At 27.1% G+C, this 7,736-nt stretch overlaps 1 protein-coding gene across 1 annotated transcript in view; it reads right to left on the reverse strand.

The window, feature by feature from the left end:
• LOC108729134 (5-hydroxytryptamine receptor) overlaps positions 1–6,082 on the reverse strand; it is a 50,144-nt gene extending 44,062 nt beyond the window's left edge. Inside the window, exon 1 of the mRNA XM_018458103.1 lies at positions 6,032–6,082. The gene's annotated coding sequence lies outside the window, so the exon portion shown is untranslated. The remainder of the gene's footprint in view (positions 1–6,031) is intronic.
• Positions 6,083–7,736: the final 1,654 nt, after the last annotated feature.

Genomic DNA, 7,736 nt, shown 5'->3' on the forward strand with positions numbered 1-7,736 from the left:
GCATAGTGCTCGATAAAATGCAAAAATGTTTTTAAATGTGTTGTCTGAAAAATCAAATGTTTTTTATAAAATTTCCTATTTTATTAAAGTTTTTATATTTTGTTTCGATATAGATTAAATTTTAACCAAAAATTGTTTTATTTAGTTATCTAATTTGCAAATAAATTTTAAAATCAACTGGCGTTTGATTCCACCAAAAGGAAATCTAATGTTATTATGTTTGCATGATCCAAAATAAATTAATAATAGTATTATCTTAATTAAATTATTAATAAGTTTCCTATTTTATAATAAAATTTTTTTAAATATAATTATTGACATTTTATCGGAAAATAGTATATAAAATTTTCTATACCGTTCAATCAACTTTAAATACTATTTTTTTACATTAAAGTAAATTATACCGTTCTATCGTAATTAAAAATTTAATGCAAAACTGATATTACTTTAAAATGCTAGTAGCATCTTCAATGCTTCAGAATAATAAATCACAAGACCTTCTTAGGATAAGAAACTTCTTGCTTATTCTTATCACGTCAACTTTGTACTTTAATATCCTCGAAAGAAATAATGCTTTACGAAACTTAAAAATGCATCGAAAATATATATATCTACCATGTGTCAAACGAGATAACAGCACTTGGAAAAAATATTGTCACCACTGTTTTAAAATAAAATTTTTCTTTAAACACTGTACGCGCAAACCACATGCATCGCTTCTAACACAAAATCTTTTTCTTGTACAGTGAGAAATGTGCAACGACCGCGAATAAAAACCAATATTATAATGTGTAAAAAACAAGGTGTCAGCAAACGTCAAAGAGCGAATAAGTGTACTTCGCGAGATTGCTTTGGTATAACAAAAGTATCAGCATGACAAAGTGGAACCTATAATAAAACTGCTCTTGACTATGAAACGGAGACGAACGTGATTAATCAGTTAATATCTATATAGAGGAAAGGCCCCTATTATGAAATACCGAGTTCATTTTGGGTAAATGCTAGAAGTCTATGGGCAAAATTTAAAAAAATAATAAATCATTTTGAAGGGAATTTAATAACCTTTAAGATAATGTTACGTAAAATTTAATTCAAATTCTATTTTTTTTTAAAGTTAAAGAAACGTAAAAAGTGAGCAAATCGTAAAGTCAAAAAATTGTGCTCCTAATATGAGATGCCCCGAAAAATTGATAATAAAACGAAAAGTACATCAGTATTGCAGTTAAAAAACTTTATTTAATGTTTCTAAAATAACAAACAAACAGTCAGCGTGCGCGCAAAATGAATATGCGATGCATTGTACTCAGGGCTCGTCTTCAGGTAATTGGAACCAAGCATCGCAGAAACAAGCACTCGATGTTCATTCCGGTTGTCCTTTTTATTATTGTACAATAACATTTATACTTTAGCAACGATTTTCACTACGACATAGGAGCATAAGTTATTTCGTATTAGAAATATCCTGGGTATCTCATATTGCGATTTCCACGCCTTACGGTTTTACGATCATCTAATCTAACTTCTATAATTAAGCAATTCAACATATCCCGTATTTTTCTGTTAGTACGATCTTACTCTATCACCACATGAAGAATTTATTGCCAAATATTTATTTATTAAATAATAAACAAGGTTTAAAGACTCATCTCAATGAAACTTGAAGACGTCCAAATTCTAAAATCTTTTTTTACAACGACTATAGGCATGATCTAATAATGAATTTTCCATTAAATAGTTTTCAATTTAAGAGCAATAAATTCATGGTGGAGCCAATAGATAGCGTTTATTAGTTTAGCAGAAACGTCGGTATCTCATATTAGGCGCCTATCTCATAATAGGGGCTTTCCTCTACTAATCCAGCAACGCTTCGACACATTGTCCTATTCACTCCGTTTACATGACCTAGTAAACACCAACTAAATAAAAATAATATAACATCAATAGTAGTTTAGCACTCAAAAGTTACAATGTAATTATTAAATAGTAAACATATTATATTACATTTACATTGTTGAATGTAAAATTATAACATTAGTGTTATGTTACTTTTAGTTGATATTTACTGAAGAATGCATATACTTATAAAATAGTAATAAAGTAATTATTATAAACATAATAAATACTTGCTGCATGTCATAAAAATTTCAGATTAACTTGAATTGAAGAAGAATAAAGATAATAACAGATTGTATATAAAAGATATGAAAGATAAAAATTTTTCATTCTGTTCCAGAATGTAAATATCCGAAGTTCTTGTTCTTGAAATCGATATCTGATGTTAAAGTTGACATAAAGTTGTCAGTTTAACTCATACTTTATAATATATGAATTTTCTTTGACAAATATGTTACGAATAACTTTCACAGTATAAATTATTAACATAAAAGAATTTTTTTAAATCCATACATCAAACCTATGTATCAGCTATCTATCTTTACGCTAAACTTTTATAAAAAGAGTTTGTTGCATACTTTCTTCTTAAATATCAATGAAAAAGAGATTAATTCTAATGGAGTTCTTAACATCTCATAACTAAATTATTTTTATTGTTATAAATTCTGTTATTATATTCCCCTTATACAATTTTATTAATTTTATTTCACTTATTATTTAATTTGCAGAATTAATTCTAAGGATAATTTTAAATTTATTAAAAATACATGCAAAGAAAAGTTCACTCTTCTCATCTAGCTTTTATTATAGAATTAAATTAGAAAAGGAATATAATGCGATAAACATAAAATATTTAATATGTGTATTATAGTATTAAAATATTTAATGAAGTTTAATATTTAAATATTAAATATTAAATGTATTTTGTGCAGAAAAGCTTTGTACTGAGCAATTTTTATGTTCCAATTTAGAGGAATAATATGTGATGTGCTTCTCGTTGTCTATCTTATAATATTACATGAAATATTAACAAAATTTCTTAACAAGGAATCTTTCTATGTCAATTATTTTACTTGCATTTGACACGTGTGGCAACACGTAAACTAGAAATGCATGACAACCATAAAAACTGACATGGTAAAAAAACAACGCAAACCTGATATGTGTAGAATTATTTTTTTCTACTTCATGTTTATATGTATTTACTTCATGTTTATATGTATTTATTGCTATACTAAAAATATATGTAGATGTATAAAGCAACGCGCTTCTTAATTTATAAAAACTGTGACTTTATAAAAGATGAATTCTTTTTCGTAACAGAAAGAGATATACTGGAAAAAGTAAAATAGTATAAACAAGATAAGATTCTCAAATGAGTATGATGCAAATGAGTATGGCGTCTAATGAGTACGATGTTATATTCAGAAATAATCCAGCACAGTATGAAACTAATACTTATTACGTACGCTTCGACTCATATTTTCATCGAATATATACACATATTCTCACATATACATTTTTTTCCTATTTAAAATTATCAAGCTCCTTCAAAAATAAGAGATTTAGGAAAAATATTTATTAAAAACCTTTTTACAACTCTTTCTCTTCAATACTTTAAAAAAAATCGTAGAAATATAGTTTTCAGAAGTACAAAAAATAAATTACAATGCTAATGAAAACTAATGGTACAGATAACAGGACGCACAAATTATCTTATAATTAATAGCGTAATTTATAAATGGATCAATTACATTTTCAATACAAATTGAATTAATCTTTCTTACTGTATAGCTCTAACACAATAAAAATGATACACTATAATTTAACGAAGTTAAAGCAATAAGGATCCCACTAGTTTCTGAGCAGAAAAATTTCTGCCAGCGGAATAATGTAATTTTTGCTTTCTTTAAATTGCCTTTCTTATATTCTGACAAAGTTTTTGCAATCATAATATTTTATATATTTTGCATTACCTCTTTTTAAAATTATATATAGCACATCATTTTCAATTAATTTTCGCTTGATGACAGTTTACTTGATGAAAATTGCAAACGAAAACATTTAGTTTTCGTTCAATTTGCATAAAATGTAGTTGATTTATTTAAACTACACTGTTGCTATGTTGTTTACATGCCATTATCTCTGTTTTGGCTTTTATTTTAGCACAGTAATTTATTTCATTAAAATTTTTTATTTCAATAAATTTAACATATTTTTAGAAAATTTTATTCTCTTTCTTTTTGTTTTAAAAAAATTATTTGTTCACTTTATTTATTTTTATTTGTTATACTCTCTATATATTTTTCTATTTCTTCTATTTTAATTAAGATGTTCTGCAACGCAGTTGTCAAATAATGTTTTAAGTTCTCGAATTTATGCTTTAATTTCTACTAGCATAAATTTTATTCATTTAAGTATTGACTTGTGTTAATCCGTATTAAGATTTTCTATAAATAAAACAATAAATAACAATGATAGGATTAAATAGCGGAAAAACAAAACTATAACTTAACAACACGAAGAAGCGAAGAATAGAAGTAAGTAAATTGAGTTGTTTGTGCAGTTGTGGTCCAACTTTGTGAAAACACACTGTTCAAACAACGTCGGACATTATGGAGGCGACAGTAATAAATTTACAGTAATTCTTCAAACACTTGATGAGCATGCGATGAGCGATTTTGCATAAAAGTACATTCAATGTAAATGTCGGTCCTTTGCGCTCAAGTTCCTCGCATATTGATTTTAATTCAAACTCACTCGTAAAATTGTATCATTGATGACGAATTGTTCACGAGACTGACGATCTCTCATAAAATTTTTAATGTATTTTTTAATTAAATTTATAATTATACTAAGAATATTGTAATTACTATTTATTGTAATTGTGCAATCGGTGAGCAGCTGATGAACCATTGGTTCACGAAATTTACGTTCATTGTACTTGGAAATAGTAACAAAGCTAATTTGTAACAGCAATTATTTTTGAGAAATAATTTTACTTGAAGTTCATACTGTACAGTATCGCACTTCGACTTAATACTCCGATTCTTCTTAAGCAAACGGAATGCCAGCATCAGATTCTCTGATAATAGATAGGGATTCCTCGAATACTAGAATGCAACCTCATTTCAAATTCGCACAAAAGCAATCGCGGTTACAATGCTCAATTTCATTTCGCGACACCTATTACTAGTTTTCCTGCCATAAAATTGTATATTACAGACAAAATCTCCTATTCGCGCTATGCTTTCAACGCTATTTAGGATAGTAAAATTTGCATTTATAATCTACTAGAGAAGCAATTGCCAACAAAGAAAATATGAAAATTATATTACTCTGTAATATTCTAACATGATGGTTTTCCCACGGGTTACTTCGTTTATCCGATTAATTATACGCAAGCCGAAAGTAATTTAATTTATGTAGTAATAATAAAGGGTGCATGTAAAATTGAGTGTATTTCGCTTATAAGTTTGTTGACCACAGTCATATGTCCAGTTTAAGCTTATATATTCCTATTTTCTAACTAAGAAGCTATTAAAAGAATTTATTTTAATGTCTCTCGCGCGCGCGAGATAGAAAGTCTTTTCTTATATAATAAATACATAATAAATTTTGATGTCTTAAATTTTTCTTTGACTATTTCTATTTATGTAAGATAGTCCCTTCTTAGTCTCTCTCCCAAAATTTTAATACACTTTAATTTATAATATAATTTATAATATAATTATTATGTATAATCATTCATTTGCTACAATAATGTAACTCAAAAAGTTACTTGTAGAAAAAGAAGAAAGCAGTAAAGAAAAAAGAAAGAACATTTTTTCACTTCTCTACAATCAGTTATTACACTAAAATTTCAAAATTAATATTACAAAATTTTAATTATTTAAATTTTAAAGCGTTCAAACTCATTTTTTAAATACTTTATTTTTTTTACCGTAAATAACGCTACTTTTATTTAGTTTATTTTTTAAGTTGTATCGTTGTAATAGCAAATGATTATTGTTTTAAAAATTTGCAAATCTATGAAAGTCTGATAAAATAAAATATTGGATTTCAATTATACAGTTTATAAATATATATATATATATATATGAATATTATAATAACATTAAATCTGTGCACAACTTACCTGATGATAGAGTTAAATTCTCACATTGTTCATGGTTTATTTAACGTGTGACATCAAAGTCAATTTTAGATTAATTAATTACGTTATCGGCATTATGTAAATAACTTCATCTGTTTAAATACAAATAATCTATTCAGTACGTATCATATAATATTTGTTACCACAATGAATGACGCGCTCATATTATGAGTATTATAACATAAATATCGACGTTGGTATACGTCACGTTAAATGTCTATTTACTTCCGCCTTATAAGACTTCATTAATTAAAATATTCACAATATATAACAAAGTACTCAAAAACCAACGTCCAACCCGCCATATGTCGACCATAAAATATAGGCCTATATAATATCGCATATTTTGCATCATAAGCACGTAATATGTAATATCCGGAGTGCGCCAGCACCTTCACTATGCGAATCAGCGTGGAAAGAGAAATGCACATCTAAATGTACGAACTAACCGCGGTTAATACGATTATAAGTGACTTATGAAAAGTTAATTTTGTGCATAAATATTTAATTTTTAATTAACGTGATACGTTTTACGTATTAATATTTTGTATGTAAATTAAAAATTAATTTACGTTTACCCGCGCATAATTAATTTAAATATTGTTAAATCTTTGACGCACTTTCCATTCACCATTTATTTACAACTTTACATTCTATATATACTGAATGTAAAACTATAATACTATTCTTTATTTATAATAATGCATACTATCTTTAATATTATTAAATATTATTGTATTTTGATATCAATTTATTAGATATTTATATTTAATTACCTACAAAATTTATCTATTTATGCGTTACACCATATATCATGTCATCTGCTTTCGAATAGCTGAATTAATAACAGCGTTTAAACGGAAACCGTCGGCATGATTAATTCACTAGTATGTAGATATGCAACTAATTGTCTTTTGATGAACATTCAAAATCACGATCTGTCGTTTACATTACATTCAATTAAGCATATATTTATCGCGATCGAAAATTAACATAAATATTTATTGCCAAATCGTATTTTAATATCTTCTCCGTCTTACGTTTTAATTAAAAATAATTATTAATATTATCGTTTTTAGATTTTTCACTTTTATACAACAATACGTTAAATATAATGTCATCAACAGCGATTTTTTTATACAATTTTTATTAGTAGCTAATTTCTCACACGAATTTGATGATTATACGAACTATCAAGAGAAACATGTTTTCGGCACGGAGATCGCGCGCGTACTGAAAATCCCAGCAACCACCCCCATCGACCCTCTCTATCTGCCCTCGTTCCAATACAGACAACGGTAACGCGCGTATATGTAAAACGCATAACCTATAGGTATATGGGATTGATAAAAGTAAAAATGCATTTGCGAAATTAAATGTAATTTTTATGAAAGTTACTGTTTATCGTCGTTTATCACAGATATCACTTCTCTCGATTGTATAGCGGACGAAATATCGTTTTAACACATGCAAACATTTCCATACAGCACTGATCATTCCAATAATATTGCAACAACATTGCAATGTTTCAGCAATATTACACTCTAAATCCGTAACAATGAAAATGTTACTGCTAACAAAAGTGAGTTGGATTTTCACTGCTTTGAAATTAATCTGTCTACTCTTACATAAAGAAGTGGACTAGGAAGGTATTTCATTCGATTAAGTGGTTTAAGCATTAGTTGAT

This window comes from Mycetomoellerius zeteki, unplaced genomic scaffold (genome assembly GCF_001594055.1).
Source record: "Mycetomoellerius zeteki isolate Tzet28-1 unplaced genomic scaffold, Tzet1.0 scaffold70, whole genome shotgun sequence".
Taxonomy (NCBI): Eukaryota; Metazoa; Arthropoda; class Insecta; order Hymenoptera; family Formicidae; genus Mycetomoellerius; species Mycetomoellerius zeteki.